The sequence below is a fragment of the Lactuca sativa genome, chromosome 6 (genome assembly GCF_002870075.4).
Source record: "Lactuca sativa cultivar Salinas chromosome 6, Lsat_Salinas_v11, whole genome shotgun sequence".
Lineage (NCBI taxonomy): Eukaryota > Viridiplantae > Streptophyta > Magnoliopsida > Asterales > Asteraceae > Lactuca > Lactuca sativa.
The window spans coordinates 196,642,098-196,659,720 of NC_056628.2; the positions used below are offsets into that span (position 1 = coordinate 196,642,098).

A 17,623-nucleotide genomic window follows, 5' to 3' on the forward strand; every position below is an offset into this window, starting at 1 on the left:
ATCATTGATCCATTTATAGAGGTTAGAATGAAATAAAAAAAAAATAGTCATAAGATGTTTTAGAGATAACATTTGAAGCCTTTGAACCCACTTGGTTTTCGGGTATTGATGAAGATAGCAAAGATCAAAGTGTATGATCTTCTCTACAAGTATCCATCATCAAGAGTAAGGCACTTGGAATGTTAGTTCATTCTTGTATTCTTGAGTGTCTTAAACATTTAAGTGTTTAACTCAAATAAGCACTAAAGGAGACAACTCAATAGAGCTTCTAAACCACGAAACTAACTTCAAAAGATAGAGGAGGAAGAGTCATAAAACTCATGGTTTTAGAGAAGAAAGAAGGGAAGAAGAGAGTGTTTCACTCTTAACAAAATGCAAGCCTCATGCATCTCTTATATAGTCCATGATAGGTAAGGTTTAACCATTAAAATACTCTAAAGTAATGGCTAGCCTTTAGAAGCATGGGAGACAAAACATGGAAGTTGAAAGCAACCTCTATATTTTAAAATTTTTGGCCATACCTCTTGAAAAGAAGAAAGTTCTTTATTTTTTATAAACTCCAAGTTTATAAATATAAACTTTGTCTTTAGGTAATAGACAAAAGAATCCAACTAGTTCAAAATATTGTGAATGACTTATTAATTAATATCATATGAAATAATAACTAGTTATACTCTCTTATAGTTATTATTTTCATAAAACAATAATTATTCCCTAATTAAAATACAAGAATTGATATTATTTATTAATAATCATATTAATAATAAATATACAAAATGTGTCAACTTGATAAAGGTGTGACCCTATAGGATCATATATTATTAGCAATATCACTCCATAATGATTCTTGGTCATATATATCCAACAATCTCTCAGTTGCACAAGATTTATTAGAGACTGACATAGACAGTAGCTAATGTCTAGCAACGGGCTACTGCTCCTAACAACATATGAAGGGTGTTATTTCATCAACAGCCAATTCCAGGAGCTCTAAGCTTTAATTGTTACTAAAGGTGTGATATCAATTATTCATTTGTCTTAGACATCATGTGGAACATGAGATATGGATCACGATGAATCTCATTTAGTGTTCAACTTTTAGTAAGGCCTTAGATGTCTATCTCTCAACGAATAAGACATACAAATCCCATTTTGACTACATACGGCCATCAATGTAGTTTATGTCATACCCAACGATGGCCGTTATGACTGCCTTTTACGAAACAACGTTAAACCATATCAAAGCACAACAATCCCTACACTTCAAGTCCCAATTATGTATCTCAGGTCTAAGATTAAAAAGATACAACCTTGATCAAAACATCACTCTTAACTACGATCCACAAAGTGGTTTTGATGTGGGTTAAGTCCAATACTTATTCTCCTAATCAAGTATCTATGAAGTTGGTAGCAGCTCTTTGCTATTCTCATCTCCATGAGAATCCACCAATCCACTCATATTAGTGTTACCTCATAGATGACCCCACAACTATGAATGACTATGGACATTAAGAATATCCTAGTCATTCATGGATTCAAACATGCTAATATAGAACACAACAATTATTTAATGAAAGACTCATATCTAATATATCATTCATTACAATATATGTTGTTTTATTGTTCCAATATTCAAATACTAAATTGCAATCAAATACATGTACTTATATCAACAAGGCTCTATAGCACAAGCTTCACTTTCATGCTTTAGCTAATGAAGTAGCTCTGTTAAGTAGATTTGACAAACTTGATTTGTATAAACTTTTCGAATACAATCATTTTAGTTTTATATATAACTCTGGTATAAAGAAAAACCATTGAGAATAAATTAGATGCTTAAATATGGCTTAGATACCAATACTTACTTAATGGGATTACTCATAGTCATAATGAACTATACAATAAGCATCTTTGTACGTGGTTCTCTAAACCATGACGTACTCTAACTCTGATGTGTAACATTAATTTAAATCTATATGGAACCACTATCCATGTAACTATCTCTTCATTCATAATGATGACACGCCCGATTGTGACTGAGAGTCGTCTCAATCTATTGAAAATTTAGCATATGTATAACAACTTTAAACATAGCTCTCTTTCAAATACTCCGTAGACTAGGAATATTTATCTAGTTCTCGCAAGTACTTTAGAATATTCCTATAAGTCACACGATGACTTGTTCTCGGATTATACTAGTATCATTTGACATGCTCTAAGCATACGAATTGTTTGGTCTTCTTGGATAATCATGACATATATAATTTCTCCAATTGCAGCAGCATATGGAATACAATCATGTTATCTAGTTCGAAAACATTTGCACTAGGATTTTACTCAAAGTCATGTCATGTGGTTTTTGACAAGATAACTCTCTGAGAGTCCTTTATCTTATGCTCTTAAAGATCCATGATGGTTAATGCAATTTTACTTAATCCTTTAAGTTGTCATGATCTACGAATATAGATCTTTATTCCAAGAATTAGTATGTCGATTATATATAAGGCTAGGAATGTTACTGCGCTCCCACTAGCTTTGTATAAAACACTAGAGTCATCTTGATTTATAATCAAATCACACTATGTAATTATCTTATAAGAAAGAAGATTCTTACTTTGAGATGTTAGCTTAAATCTGAAAAGATTTTCAATCATGTATGTTTTCTCCCTTAAAAATTCACTTACTCTTTATAGTCAAACTATATCGAGGAAGCTTAATCAAGCCCATCCTTGATAATCATACATGAATGCATCTCTATGTGTTTTATTATTTTCTGATCAACCATTAAGCAGACTCGACAACAGTTGAAAACTTGCTAGTTCCAAACTATGATGCATTTAGCTTATACTAGTATAAGCTAAATGCTCTAAGCATACGACTTGTTTGGTCTTTATGGATAATCATGACATATATAATTTCTCCAATTGCAGCAGCATATGCAATACAATCATGTTATCTAGTTCGAAAACATTTGCACTAGGATTTTACTCAAAGTCATGTCATGTGGTTTTTGACAAGATAACTCTCTGAGAGTCCTTTATCTTATGCTCTTTAAGATCCATGATAGTTAATGCAATTTTACTTAATCCTTTAAGTTTTCATGATCTATGAATATAGATCTTTATTCCAAGATTTAGTATGTCGATTATATATAAGGCTAGGAATGTTACTGCGCTCCCACTAGCTTTGTATAAAACACTAGAGTCATCTTGATTTATAATCGAATCACACTATGTAATTATCTTATAAGAAAGAAGATTCTTACTTTGAGATGTTAGCTTAAATCTGAAAAGATTTTCAATCATGTATGTTTTCTCCCTTAAAAACTCACTTACTCTTTATAGTCAAACTATATCGAGGAAGCTTAATCAAGCCTATACTTGATAATCATACATGAATGAATCTCTATGTGTTTTATTATTTTCCAATCAACCATTGAGCAGATTCGACAACAGTTGAAAACTTGCTAGTTCCAAACTATGATGCATTTAGCTTATGGATCTTTAGCTCTTAAATCTCCAAATCGCTCCCACTTAGAAAAAAGCACTTTCTAATCACTTGTCTTATAGAATGACAATTAGTGGGATTAGTATAAACTTAATCCTAAACAATCATTTTGGATATTCTACATAAATGCAGCTAGTAGATGCTTGAATGGTTAAACTTATTGTCTAACATAAGTTCTATAACTCTATACCTTTTAGATAAGGATAAACCATTTCATCGTCAGTAAAATATAAGTATCTAATCCACTTGTTTTGTTGGAAATATATATTCAATATATATTTTTTGCAGTGAGCATAATTCCAAAAATTTTATAAAGTAATTAGTTCTTTTAAAACACCATACAATAGACTGTAAGGTGTATGTTTTATTGTCTTTAAAATTTGTACTATCGACATTCAGGTAGTGGCCAGGTGACCCTATCCCACTAGAGAATACGAAGGATACGTCGAATATCAAAAGATAAATTCAAGTGACCAATTGATCCTGTGTTACAAGAACCATACTAAAGAAAAGTGAGTGTTTTCGTCGGAATGAGTTGTTAATCAATTCCAAATTCCTTAGATGTTCCAAGAAGACTTGGTTTACAAAACTCATTTTCCTTATCACAATGAACGTTTAATGATGCTCTCATTAAGTGTAACACCTGGTTCCCGATACGTATTTTTAAATTTAAGCAATTGCATGTTTTACACTGGGAGTCGACGAGTTGGAGGCCCAACTCATCGAGTAGAGTGGATTCTGGATGCGGGTTTTAAGTAACCTACTCGATGATTTGGGAGCCCGACTCGACGAGTAGGACTTCCTAGAGGAAACCCTAATATTTAGGGTTTTCACCCTATTTAAACACCTTAACTTGTCCCATTTCAGCCTCCATCATCTCTCATAGTCCAAGAAAGCCCTAACTCGAAACCCTAAAGCATTTGGAGTGTCCTTGAGCCCTTTTTGTGTGTTTTTGGTTGTTTGAAGCTTGAAGAAAGAAGTGGAAGCTTGGGGTTTCCAGAAGAAGCAAGTAGATCCAGAGGTTTTGCTTCATTTCCAGCTCATTCGAGGTAAAGAGATTCAACCTTGACTTTCCATTTGTTAGATCCTCTTTAGGGCTTGAATCTTGTCATTTTGGGTCTTTTCTAAGTCACCTTCGGGTTTAGAGCATAGTATATAGTGATGATTTCAGATATTGAACCTAAGAGGGTTCTCATGGCATAAAAGTGCCAACTTTATTGCCATAAGAGCCCCATGCATCTTGTAGACCCCATTTTTGGACCTTTTGGGCTTCAAGACCCATGCATGGACGTAAAGTTCATGACTTTACGTGTTAAATCAACTCTAGCAGTTCAGATCTACACTTTAGATGCAATGAGCCCAACTGAAACCGACTATAAGGACATGGACCTTGGGGGACTCGCCGAGTTGTTCATAGGACTCGTCGAGTCGGGTATTGGTTGCCTAACCTCTTCTGTTCATGAGGAATCTGGTTGAGTCTAGGAGGGGACTCAACAAGATGAACATGATTATGGACTTGAAGATCAAAGGAATCGACGAGTTCAAGGACGAACTCGGCGATTTCAAGGCAATGTCCCAACCAACATGAAGATGAACTCGACGAGTCCAAGGAAGGACTCGTCGAGTTCAATTGGAAAGTCCCGATTCTGCCATAAGGAGAAACTCGGTGAGTTGGAGGGTAACTCGTTGAGTCAGATCGCGAAGTTGAGAATCTCTTAGTTATGGAACTCAATGAGTTGGTGGACTTTGACTTTGTCTTTGACCTATGTTGACCATGAAATGGTAATTAAGGAAGATTGTTATGTGTAGGAATTGAGAGGAGTTGATCTCGGCAGCGAGGACAGTTCAGACACTTCACGACACTAAGGTGAGTTCCTTCCAGTAGAAGTGGGTCTAAGGCCACAATGTCGGCCCACTAGTAGGAGTGATTATTGATGATTGTCTTGGTGATAGTTGTTTGGTTTGCCACTATCTGATATGTTTATGTGCTAGCATGATATGATGTTATCTGATAGTGGTAGTAGGGGGAATAGTCCCTATATTTGGTCGATAGGGCCAAGGGGTAGGTTAGGCACTCGGGTATGCCTCACAGTATGATTATGTTATGTTTTATGTGGTAGTAGTAGGGGTGAAATAGTCCTCGTAACCGGTTGAGATAATCTGGAGGGGTAAGTCGAACACCCTGGTATGTCTGACAGGGATAGGTTAGGCATCCCGGTATGCCTAGCAGGGGTAGGTTGAGCACCCTGGTATGCTCAGCAGGGTAGGTCGGGCACCCAGATATGTCTGGCAGTATGTGTTATGTATGGTTTGTGGTATGATGGGGGAGCTCACTAAGCTACGTGCTTATAGTTTCAGTTTTGTTTTCCGGTACCTCTTCATCGAAGGGGAAGGAGCCGGCATGGTAGCGGCGCATCACACACACCAGATTTCTGCATTATGAAATTCTTGGGATTGTATTATGACATTATTACTATTTAATGATATGTTTTTGAGACATGTGATTGTGGTTTATGAAATGATATGACTTGACAAGGTTTTCTTTTAAATGTTTTCTAAAACGTTAAATCAAAAAAATGAAATTTTTGGTCTTGAAAATTGGGATGTTACATTAAGTCGTATTTCAATCTTCACTATGAAACAATTTGAGAAAATCAAAGGTTTCAACAATAAAGAATAAAAGTCGTCAGTGAAATTGAATAAACATCTATCACCAAACCTATTCATGGATTGAAAAGATTACATACATCACTTATGTATAATTCTTTGTCAAGCCCTTTTGATCTTTAACTACTAATAGATAAAGACACTTGTGACTCATCTTCCCATATAAATAGGATCCATATATATCAAATGAATCAAGCTCATTTACCTTTAAAAATTCTATATTTTTGAAGTTGGTATATGTATTTCTTATTTACATTGTCATGATGATTATGACATAGATAAGTTCCAATCAAATATCATTTGATTATATAGGTGTTATGATCAGAACTATTAGTTTAATAAAAGATTGTAGATTTACTTCATAAATAATATTATGAGAAAATATTCTTTAACACATAATACATCGTTTCAGAACATGAATGTGAACATCCATTAAACGATAAGTAAATCCAGATTTATTCATAAAGTTACAACTGTTACATGTCCTTATAAAAATAGGTACAAACCATCTATTGTTTAAATAAAGACTATAATAACACTTGTTATATATTCAGCACGAAATATCCTTCGTCTTTAATCAATTGATTATTTCTTCCAATCTTTAGCACATAATATCAACAATTAGTGTCAACTGACTTATAACATATTCAAGTGAATGATGGAAAAATAAATAGTTCTTTCATAAAAATGTATGAAGTCTTGTCTAAGTCAGACTTCTCCAGCTCGATGAGATTGGAGGAACATTTCCTCTTTTAGTTTCTAGTTTCTTCCACAATAGAAACAACACTAATTATTCGGTCCTTTCTTGATTTTTGGGTTTATGTTGTATTTTCCTTAACTGAACTATAAGTCTATATCAGTGCACAATCTCTTAGACTTCATTTTATTCAATGCTTGGACATACTTGAAGCTATTTCTAGTGTTTTGATTGAATATCTGCTTTACTTGATGAGACATCTGATATGTTTCATACTTCTCCAATACTGTCTGCAAGTCATGGTTAATTTCTTCAGTATGATGTGAAACATAATAATACCATCACAATGATACTTCCATCAAAGTATCATGATCATAATAATTGGTTGTAGAGGTTATTCAGGTATGAGATCTTTCAATATATAATTTCTATTTATCTTAAAAGTAGAACCTCAAGATATTATACTAGTTAGAGAAATTATAACCATCAAATGTTACTGTCTCTTGAAACTCAACAACAGAGAGGCTTTGCAGGGCGTAAAATTATTAATAGTTATCAACTGGATTTAACAGAGTTTCATTTAGTATTTTCAATATTTAGTCTTTAAAAATTAATACCTTTTATTGTTTCTGAAAAAATTAATTTATTAAAGTTTAGGATCCAAATAACAAAACACGTAAATGTTTAGGTGACCTTTATCACATAAACTTAATCAAACTTGGTTGGTAGCCATTACCAATTACATATGATATGTAACTCCTAGATTATGAGATCCTAAACAACTATTGTTTATCTTGACATGTTTATCCCATCTATGCCTCAAAACTCTTATGCTTAGGTGACCTTTATCACATAAGAAATTGATCAAATCATATATTTAAAAAACATGTGAGTTATGTTTCACAAATAGTTAGGTGACCTTTATTTCATAAGCAAATACAAAAACACTTTGACTATTTTTCACAACTCAAATGAATAAGGTGACCCTAAAATCCATATAAACTACACAAAAATCCCAAATGAATTTTAAATGGATTGCATAGATTTGAAGTTTTGTAAATAAGGGTTTATATATGTTTTACAATTATAGTTTATAAAAGAATGGTCTCATGAATATTGCATGCATCCAACAATTCATGTACCCTTTTGTAAAATCCATATCACTTGTTATGAGGTTCTTTAGATGCCAAATAAAATTTCATTTTATTTGTCACTAACCGCGATTCCGGAATTTTAAAATTTAGTCGTAGATCAGTTTTAAGAACTGGTAACAGTCTTAATAAAACTTTATTTTATGCTTAAGACATAGAGTTTTGGATGAGTTATAAAATCATTATTTTAAATATTCTTTTAACAATCAAAAACTTATGACTTCATGAATTTATAGAATAAACTCATTTTATTTTATAAACTCAATTTTATGCATCTTATGACAAAAGTCATATTTTGATAAACCAAAACTTGGGTGATGATACTTATGTTTTAAATATCATTTAGAATGCATAAAACATAATATCAATATGTTGTGTTATGTTTAAAACATCAATATCATATATTAAGTTTCGACTCAAAAAATAATCAGTAGTTTTATTATTTGCCGCTATAACGCTATAAAGATTTTAGTCTTTTTAATAAAAACTCCTTATTTATTATAAAGACATGGAGTTTATATAAAGTTTAAACATCTTTTAAACTATTTCAAATATTTTAAAGTTGAGTATTTATAAGTTTTACAATAAAAGTATTTTCAACAAAAAATTGAGTTTTAACCGGTAACTGGTAAAACGTTTTTATAAATATCCATTTATAAACATCTTATGTTATCTTTAAAATATTTTTTTGTACTGAAACTCCAAGTGATATTATCTTATGAAAAAACGTTATTTAACATGTAAAAACCATTTGTATACATAAAATATAACATACATTTGACATAAAATAAACATCATAAGCATGCATTATAACGTGTATAAACCAAATCATGTTTAGTAATAATTTTTGTGAGCCATCACAAGAATTATTAAGCCTTTCCTAAAGGACTTAAGGAACACTTAAAAAGGTCTTCAAGCTCCCACTTGCCAAGTCAACTCTTGTTTGCAAAAGGACTTCAAATCTTCATGTTGTGAAAGTTGCAACACTTAAACCATTAAGACTATAATTAATCCCAAAGCCAAAAGTGGAAGCTTGTGGTCTTAAATGGTTAAGTCATCTTCAAGGAGGTCATTTCTTCATCTTTTTACATTTAAAAAGAATACAACTAGTCTAACTAATTTATTACAACAAATGAAAAAAATACATATTTATCTATTACATTTAATGAATAAATAAATATCAACTAAACACAACACAAAGGTCCAAATGGTTTGTTTATACACAACAACATGTCAAATATTATAACAAAAAACTCTTTGTTTTTTCTAAGGAAACTTTTATATAACCAAAGTACATAAAAATAGTTATATATAACAATAAACAATTTTAATCAAGAAGTCGCCAATGAAGACAAATATGGATTTTTCTTAAGCAAAGGAAATCCATGCTTGTTTTCCAAAAACCAAAGATTACCAAACATAATAAACCATTCTAACATATAAAAGATGGCTCTGATACCACTGTAGGGTTTTGATACGAAATAAAAGTTTGTTTTTCACAAAACCCGACAACGGAAGGCATTAAAAATAAGTTTATTTTTAGTTCATAACAAAACCGAACCATCATGGATCCATTTATAGAGGTTAGAATGAAATAAAAAAATAACCATATGATGTTTTAGATATAACCTTTGAAGCCTTTGAACCCACTTGGTTTTGTGGTGTTGTTGAAGATTGCAAAGATCAAACTGTATGATCTTCTCTACAAGTATCCACCATCAAGAGTAAGGCACTTAGAATGCTAGTTCCTTCTTGTATTCTTGAGTGTCTTATATCTTTAAGTGCTTAACTCAAATAAACACTAAAGGAGACAACTCAAGAGAGCTTCTAAACCACCAAACTAACTTCAAGAGAGAGAGAGAGAGAGAGAGAGAGGAGGAAGAGTCATAAAACTCACTGTTTTAGAGAAGAAAGAAGGAAAGAAGAGAGTGTTTCATTCTTAGCAAAATGCAAGCTTCATACATCTCTTATATAGTGCATGAAAAGTAAGGTCTAACCATTAAAATACTTTAAAGTAATGGCTAGCCTTTAGAAACATGGGAGACAAAGCATGGAGGTTGAAAAGAAACCCCGATATTTTAATATTTTTGGCCATACCTTTTGAAAAGAGAAAGATTCTTTATTTTTTATAAACTCCAAGTTTATAAAATATAAACTTTATCTTTAGGTAAAAGACAAAAGAATCAACTAGTCCAAAATATTGTGCATGACTTATTAATTCATACCATATGAAATAATAACTAGTTATACTCTCTTATAATTATTATTTTCTAAAACAATAATTATTCCCTAATTAAAACACAAGAATTGATATTATTTATTAATAATCATATTAATAATAAATATACAAAATGTGCCAACTTGATAAAAGTGTGACTCTATAGGATCATATATTATTAGCAATATCATACCATAATGATTCTTGGGCATATGGATCTAACATATAAAACTATGACAAAAAAACAAAAATGATCATTATGGTCTGCATTTTTCCTGAGGTTTAGTTTAAACTCGAATTTTTTGGATTGGTGATCGTTTTAAGCTAGTTTGTGGAAAAAGCCCCTATGCAAATTGAAAAGACTAAAATGCCCTTAATATATTTATTTTTCTTTTTTTAATTATTTTATAATCAATCAATAAATCTCTCTCTCTCTCTCTCTCTCTCTCTCTCTCTCTCTCTCTCGCGCGCGCGCGCTACCCTTCCCCCAAGATAAAACACCAACTACTTCCATTAATATCGGTTTCTTATCTTTTTCATACTTATGATTATCTATTGGTAATTCATGCCTATGAATCAGATAAGTTTTCCTTGAATCCAACCATGTTATTATACATACGTCATGATACATATGCCCGCAAGGTAATTGCTTCATAATCTTATGTTCATTATTAGACATTCCATCTTTGCAAATAGTGCAAGATACAGTAGACATCATTGTGCTTACCTCAACCTTTTTCAATGCTTGAACAACTGATTTGGATGCCAGCGACATGCCTCTCCTATCGTTGTTGTCACTCTTGGCTAGGGTTTATAAAGATGAATCCTACACTACAAGAAAAAGACCCTTTTACGACGCGCAAATAACGACACTCGGAGATTTATGTTACGCAAAAGAGAGTGACGTTAAAAAAGCGTCATCTCTTCAACAAATTTAAGGATTTAGGTCGCGCATTATTGTGTGCCCTTAAATTAGTGTCTCATGTTAAAAAATTAAAAACACGGAGGGCACTTTATCTAAAAGGTGCGTTGTCTATGAATGTCGTTTTATATATTTTTTTAAGAAACGCGCTTCTCCGTAGAGGGAAAATGAAATCCCCAAATTTTTTAAACCCCCGCCTTCTTCTCCCTCGTCTCCACCCCCTAATTGAAGCTACCAGTTGAAAAACCCCTAATCGACACCACCACCTTCTCGTCTTTCCTTCTCCACCAGGTTTTCTCTCATCTCTATCCTCCACCTTCTGGATTTTAAAGGCATCGTTTTATAATTCTTTTACCAAACGCACATCCATTATCCTCAATTACAAAAGGCATCTAAATCTAGGGCTTTTTTTTTCATAAGATCTCATTCCACCTTACCTCATACTCACCTCTACACAATTCACCGTCACCACCATTATCCTAAATTACAAAAGGCATCCAAATCTAGGGCTTTTTTCAAGAAGAAACCAAATGGGAGTGCTCTTTGCAATATTCTCTACCTCCGCTCACCCCACCTGCCGGCGACCTTGGTTCTTATATCCTCCCAGTTTTTTGCGTTCTTCTTTCAGAAAATTAATCGAACAAGATCTTGTGCTAGGCAGTTAAACTAACGATGGCAACTTTTTTATTTTGATCTCGAAATACATCAAATACGATCTTATGCTGGAACTGATTACCGATACGGAAATGTTCACCTCGGTGGCAGGCACCGCCGTCCCCTCCGTTCAGGTAATCTTCTCACTTCTTATCCCCTTTATTTTAATTTATAAACCCGCTTCAATCGTACCCCCATTCTCACTTGTCCTTTAATTTGGGATTTTGCTTGTTTCTTAATTTTGGGTGAAAAGGTTTCTTATCTCAAAATCCCAACAAAGTTTTACTCTCTTTACACTTTGGGGCTTAAGACATTTGCTTAATTGGATTCTATTCTGTTCTCGATCTCATTGAATTGAACTTTGTATAAGCTGGTATGCTCGTTTGTTCAAAACCTAACAGATCTTTTAGCATAGATAAAATGCCAGATTGATAATGGAGTTGCAAATTAGTCTAACCAATTTACTTTCTGTAATTTCTTGTTCAGATTTTTTTTTCAAATTTAGGTATATGCACACGCATGCATATATATATATATGTATATATATATATATATATATATATATATATATATATATATATATATATATATATACACTAGGAAACTTATTAGGGCCGTGATATAATCACGGCCCAAAAGAATTAATGAGTAAGTTAGTGTTAAATGGTTCAGGAAAAACACGATTGATAGACAAATATAACTTTTGATTGAATTTTTTTTGTTATGGCTCCCAATAATATAAATGGCAGAAAGCTTGTTGGGGTAGAAGTTGTGTTCTGTTTGAATTTGTGTCTAACAACATTTGGGATCTTGATATCCAGCGTCATATTATTAGAACCCAAATACTACAGTGGCTCTCCATAATTGGCTTCAAGTGCCCTGTTTTTCAGAATTTTATCGAGTGTAAATTGGGTATTTTCTAGAATGAAGATAAAATATTATAGTTGGGTAGATTTTTGGATTATAATGTCTTAATAAGTTAGGGATACATGCGAGAAATGGTAATATATGTTCGTTTATTTGTAGATTTTTTTTTCTATTTATATGTTGTAGTTTGAAATCTACCTACTTATAGCAATATACTTTAAATATTATCTTATCATGACATTCTACTCTGAAGATTCTACTGTATTGTGTGATTTAGGCCCTTCATTTTGATTGTTTTTTGTAGAAATCAAAATCGTGAGAAAAAAAGAATATTTTTCTTATATGTGTGTATTGGCATAATAGAATTTTACTTAACTATTTTCATCATGTTTTGGCCATTATTTTGTTCAGGAGCAATTTTGTAATTTCTGATGTCCAATATTTTACATTTATACAAATATTTTGATATTCATACTTCATTTTCATTTTTTGAGTCATTTTCTTGTGTTAACCTCTTTTAATTTTGTATAAGAGTCGATCTTTTACTTTAGGGGTATTATAGTCAATTAGCATGCTTCTTTTGCTATTTACTTCAACGTCTAGTTTTTTGCCTTGTATTTTCAATTGTTGACATTGACATGACATTTGGTCCTTCAATAATGTTATCATCTCTTTGAACTAAAACATTTTGTGTATTGCAGCTCCATTCACCTGTATCTTCTCATGTTCTTTAAAAAAATTCACCTACATTTTTATTTATAATCAGGGCTGTTAGTTATTTATCACAAAGCATACAGGCAAAATCAAGACATATAGCATAAGGAAAAATAAATAGCAACAAACTATATAAAATATGGGAACCACCTCAATATACTAAATATAAGTAAAGATTAAACCAAATATTTTAATTTTATATGTTTGACTTGTTATAAATGAAATGCAACTCAAATTGACTTGTTTCTTTTCGACATTTCAAAAAATTAAATTTCATAATTTTCATCAATTCTATCGATATTCATCAAACCTTAACATGAAAAGAATTGGGAGGAAAAATAATAACTGAAAATAGGTAAAAGGTTAGAGTCATAATACATTAAACCTGGTTTTTGGCTTAATCTATTAAGTCATTTCGATAAGATTAAGTAAAAAAGACAGTCATCTATACTTCGAAAACAGTCCACATTGAGTCACTAAGCCCACCAAGTAAAAACAGAAACAAAACGCTTACACTGTAGTCTATACACACATCAGGGGGGAAAAATAGGCCCTTGTAAGTTGTAACAGTAAGCCTTCTCTTTGACTTTCACATATTAGAAAGTTATCTTTTTAAATTTAAGTACCAATGCCCTTATTAAAATTTAACTCTAATTTTCCAAATTGTGCAGTCATTTTATAAGATATAAACAATGTTTAACAACACATCACTAAAATAAGAAACGAAGGGCCATTTGCAGCTCATATTCTAATTGTTGTGCAGTCATTTTATAAGATATAAACAATGTTTAACAACACATCACTAAAATAAGAAACGAAGGGCCATTTGCAGCTCATATTCTAATTGTCTGAAAAATCAAGCTGCTCACCGCCATATATGTTAAAAATTGTTGCTCACCGCCATATATGTTAAAAATTGTTGGCTCCTACTGAACGAAAATAAAATTATAGCTAGAGACATGAACTGAAATGAGAGTGTGATGAAGAACTCCAAATTAGATTCGTAATACCTTACTGAGCATTCTTCAACGACCAAAAAAAATCAAATTGCATAGTGATTGTAGTTGGCGATGTCAACTGCCGAAGATGGGAATTAATAGCCATGGTGGAGGCATCAAGAAGAAGAGACCCAGAGGATGAAGTATAAATAAATAGAGAAGAGTATAGAGTCAATATATCTTAGAATTGTACGTGTCGTATCAAGGAAAATCATTGTAACCAAAATCTACTATTGAAGCAACACGTTTCTTGAAGAAAGAAGCATGTGGCAAGCTGTCATGCAATTAAGTAATTAAAAAAAATCCACCTTTGAAGTCTCATGCATCAACCTGAGGCAAAGATGATAGGAAACAACCAAGTAAGTAGGTGAGACGGGCAGCCAAGCAGCTAACGGAAGGATGATGTACGGCATGACGGAAGAAGATTAGAACAGAGCTGTTGAGCACATATAAGTTAAGAATGGCCGCCCATTGGTTTCTTATTGGAAGAGTAAGGTAGCTATCGACGTGGACCAAAGTAGAAATCTTTAACATATAGGTAATGATATATATATATATATATATATATATATATATATATATATATATATATATATATATATTCAACTTTATATTAAAGTCTATGCAGGTTTGGTTAAAGTTGGACACGAACATGGGCAGTTAAGTGGGGCAGTGTTGACTAGTCAAAATCTTTCTATTGGGACACCTGTCATATCCGCTTCCCCTTTGCTTGGTGAGTTTACTAGTCCAGATGAAAATGGTGTTGTGGCTTCGATTGGGTCCGAGAAGTCTAGTGCTGCAGAACAGCCTCTTGAGAGATTACTCAAAGTGGTAAGTTTGTAAATTGGAAAACGTTGTTTCACCATTTAAGTACTAAAAGTTTTATTGGAGTTTTGGTTGACAGGTGAAATCAATTTCAGCAAGAGCTGCAGTTGGTGAGGATTTGGTTGCCATGATTTCGGCTTCAAGCAAGAACTCTTGTCACTTAAGAGGGAACAAATCCCAATACCATTAGAAAGATGAAAAGTTTCACAAGTGCTATGCCTTTAAATGTTGTTTCATCTGCTGGAAGTGTGAATGATAGCTTCAAAATGTTATCAGCATATTTTGGATTTTATTATAGTTTGAAGATGGATGGATTGTAAAGATTTTCTTTGGAAAAAGGAAATTCTAGCTACTACTTTTGATTGTATTCGAAGTTGTTGGAGAATGAATGCAGGTTTTCTTAAAGCAGCATCTCACCAATGTCGTCTTCGATTCTCATTTTAACGATGAAGGTTTGTCACTATCATATTACTTAGGACAAGATAAAACATAATGGTACTATGTTTGACGTGCATTAGACTAAGACCGGACCTGTGATTTACCCAAAAGGGTGGGGTCTGGTCATGAGCAAAAGACGTGAATTCCCTTCTCATCCACATTAGGGAAAACAACTCACACATTTGATTCTCAATCTGCATCAACAGAAGTTGCAGCAGCTTTTGTGCCTCCAAGTGAACCAAAAGAAGAGGATGAGCTAATAGAAAGAGATGAGGGGTCGCCACTAGTTGTTAAACGGAAAAAGAAGAAATCCAAATCACGCGATGTTGATAGAGATGACGATGATGAATCACACGATCTTGTAATTTAAACAATATGTTTTCAACATCCCTTTTGGAAACCAAAAGTTGTTGCTTTAGTTCTTGCACTGTAGTTTCACATTGTTCTTTCATGAAGACCATACATAATGATTCAGACCCCCTTCCCCTTCCCTTTTAGGATCCTTCTTTTCATGTTTTTCATTGTAATTTTTGATTATCTAAGATTCTGAAAAAGTTCCTTTAATCAGTTTTAACCCTTGTCTCCAGTTTTAACCTGATAGACGTATTATTAAAATTATTTGTTTAGTAATTAGATAATTAGAGTTGATTAAAGAAGTTATATATGTTGCATGTGAATCGATACCAATCAGGTTGTTTTTTAGCCCATATGAACTGACACCAACACATAGGAATATTAAGATGAAATTTTGTTGATTATATGAAGATGAAATTTTTGTGCATTAACATCTGGTTTGTGTAGGCAGCAACAAAGATTTTGGCACGCCAATTGGTGAGGCTTAGACAACAAATAGCCAACCTACAAAGTAGTCGGGCTCAAATGAGGGGCATATCAACACATACACAGGTAAATTTTCAAATGGCAACTTGTTTTTTTATCATAAATAAATTATACCATATGATTGACTTTCTATGGTTTTAACTTCTCCCAGGCATTAGCTGGACACTCTTCTGTGGCTGTTGGGATGAAAGATGCTACCAAGGCAATGGCAGCAATGAATAAGGTTGGTTATACAGCAACACACACACACACACACACACATATATATATATATATATATATATATATATATATATATATATAATATCTTTCTGTTTTCCTCAACATCTTTATGAAATTGTGATAGCATAAATAAATACTCTGTATATTGATAAATAACTTATGATGTGAATGTGTTGTTTGTAGGAAATGGCTCCTGCAAAGCAAATGAAAGTGATGCAACAGTTCCAGAAGCAATCTGCGCACAAATGGATATGATTGTAAGATAGTGTTTTACCATCAAGTGTCAGTTGGGGGCAGGTTTATAGTTAGTATTTTTTAAATTAATTGTTTTTTTGATTTCACTACGATGACAAGTTTTTAAACTGAAATTTCTGGTAGGCCTACTACCATCCTAGATTTTGTTACTGTAAGTGTAAATCGAGTTCAATTTCGTGTATTAAAGCTTGATTTTCGATGGATGTTGCAGGGTCATCAATGTTTATGGAGGAACTGTGGTATGATTGGTAGGATCTCATGGAGATAATGAAAAGTCTTGCCATGTTATTTTAATGGGAATTATTAAGTTGTATTTTAATGAAACTCCATGAGGAAGAGAGGGAACATTGATGGATTTTTTGCCTATTGAATCTGATCGAAGCTAATAAGAAGCTTTGGAGGAAACGAGACTCAAGCAAAAGTAAACACACAGAGAGTTATTGGCACATAGTAAGCTAGATGATGCAATTGTATATAAATGAGTTCATTTTTTTTTATAACATTTACTCACTTTTGGAATAATTATTTGTATTTGACATATTAGTGAAATGAGTTATCTTTGTTATTTATAGTATTTTATTTTGTATTATGAGATTTTTAATGTATTATTTAATTTGAAAATTAGTAAATCTATAAATAATATTTTTT

General features: G+C 32.5%; 1 long non-coding RNA gene across 1 annotated transcript; it reads left to right on the top strand.

Annotated features, from left to right (window-relative positions):
* The first annotated feature begins 12,360 nt into the window (after positions 1-12,360).
* LOC111908843 (uncharacterized) lies at positions 12,361-17,401 on the top strand. Its single transcript, XR_006184585.2, has 7 exons — positions 12,361-14,890; positions 15,024-15,226; positions 15,300-15,672; positions 15,865-16,564; positions 16,650-16,721; positions 16,904-16,977; positions 17,187-17,401. It is a non-coding gene; the product is annotated as an uncharacterized LOC111908843 (long non-coding RNA).
* The last annotated feature ends 222 nt before the right edge of the window (positions 17,402-17,623 follow it).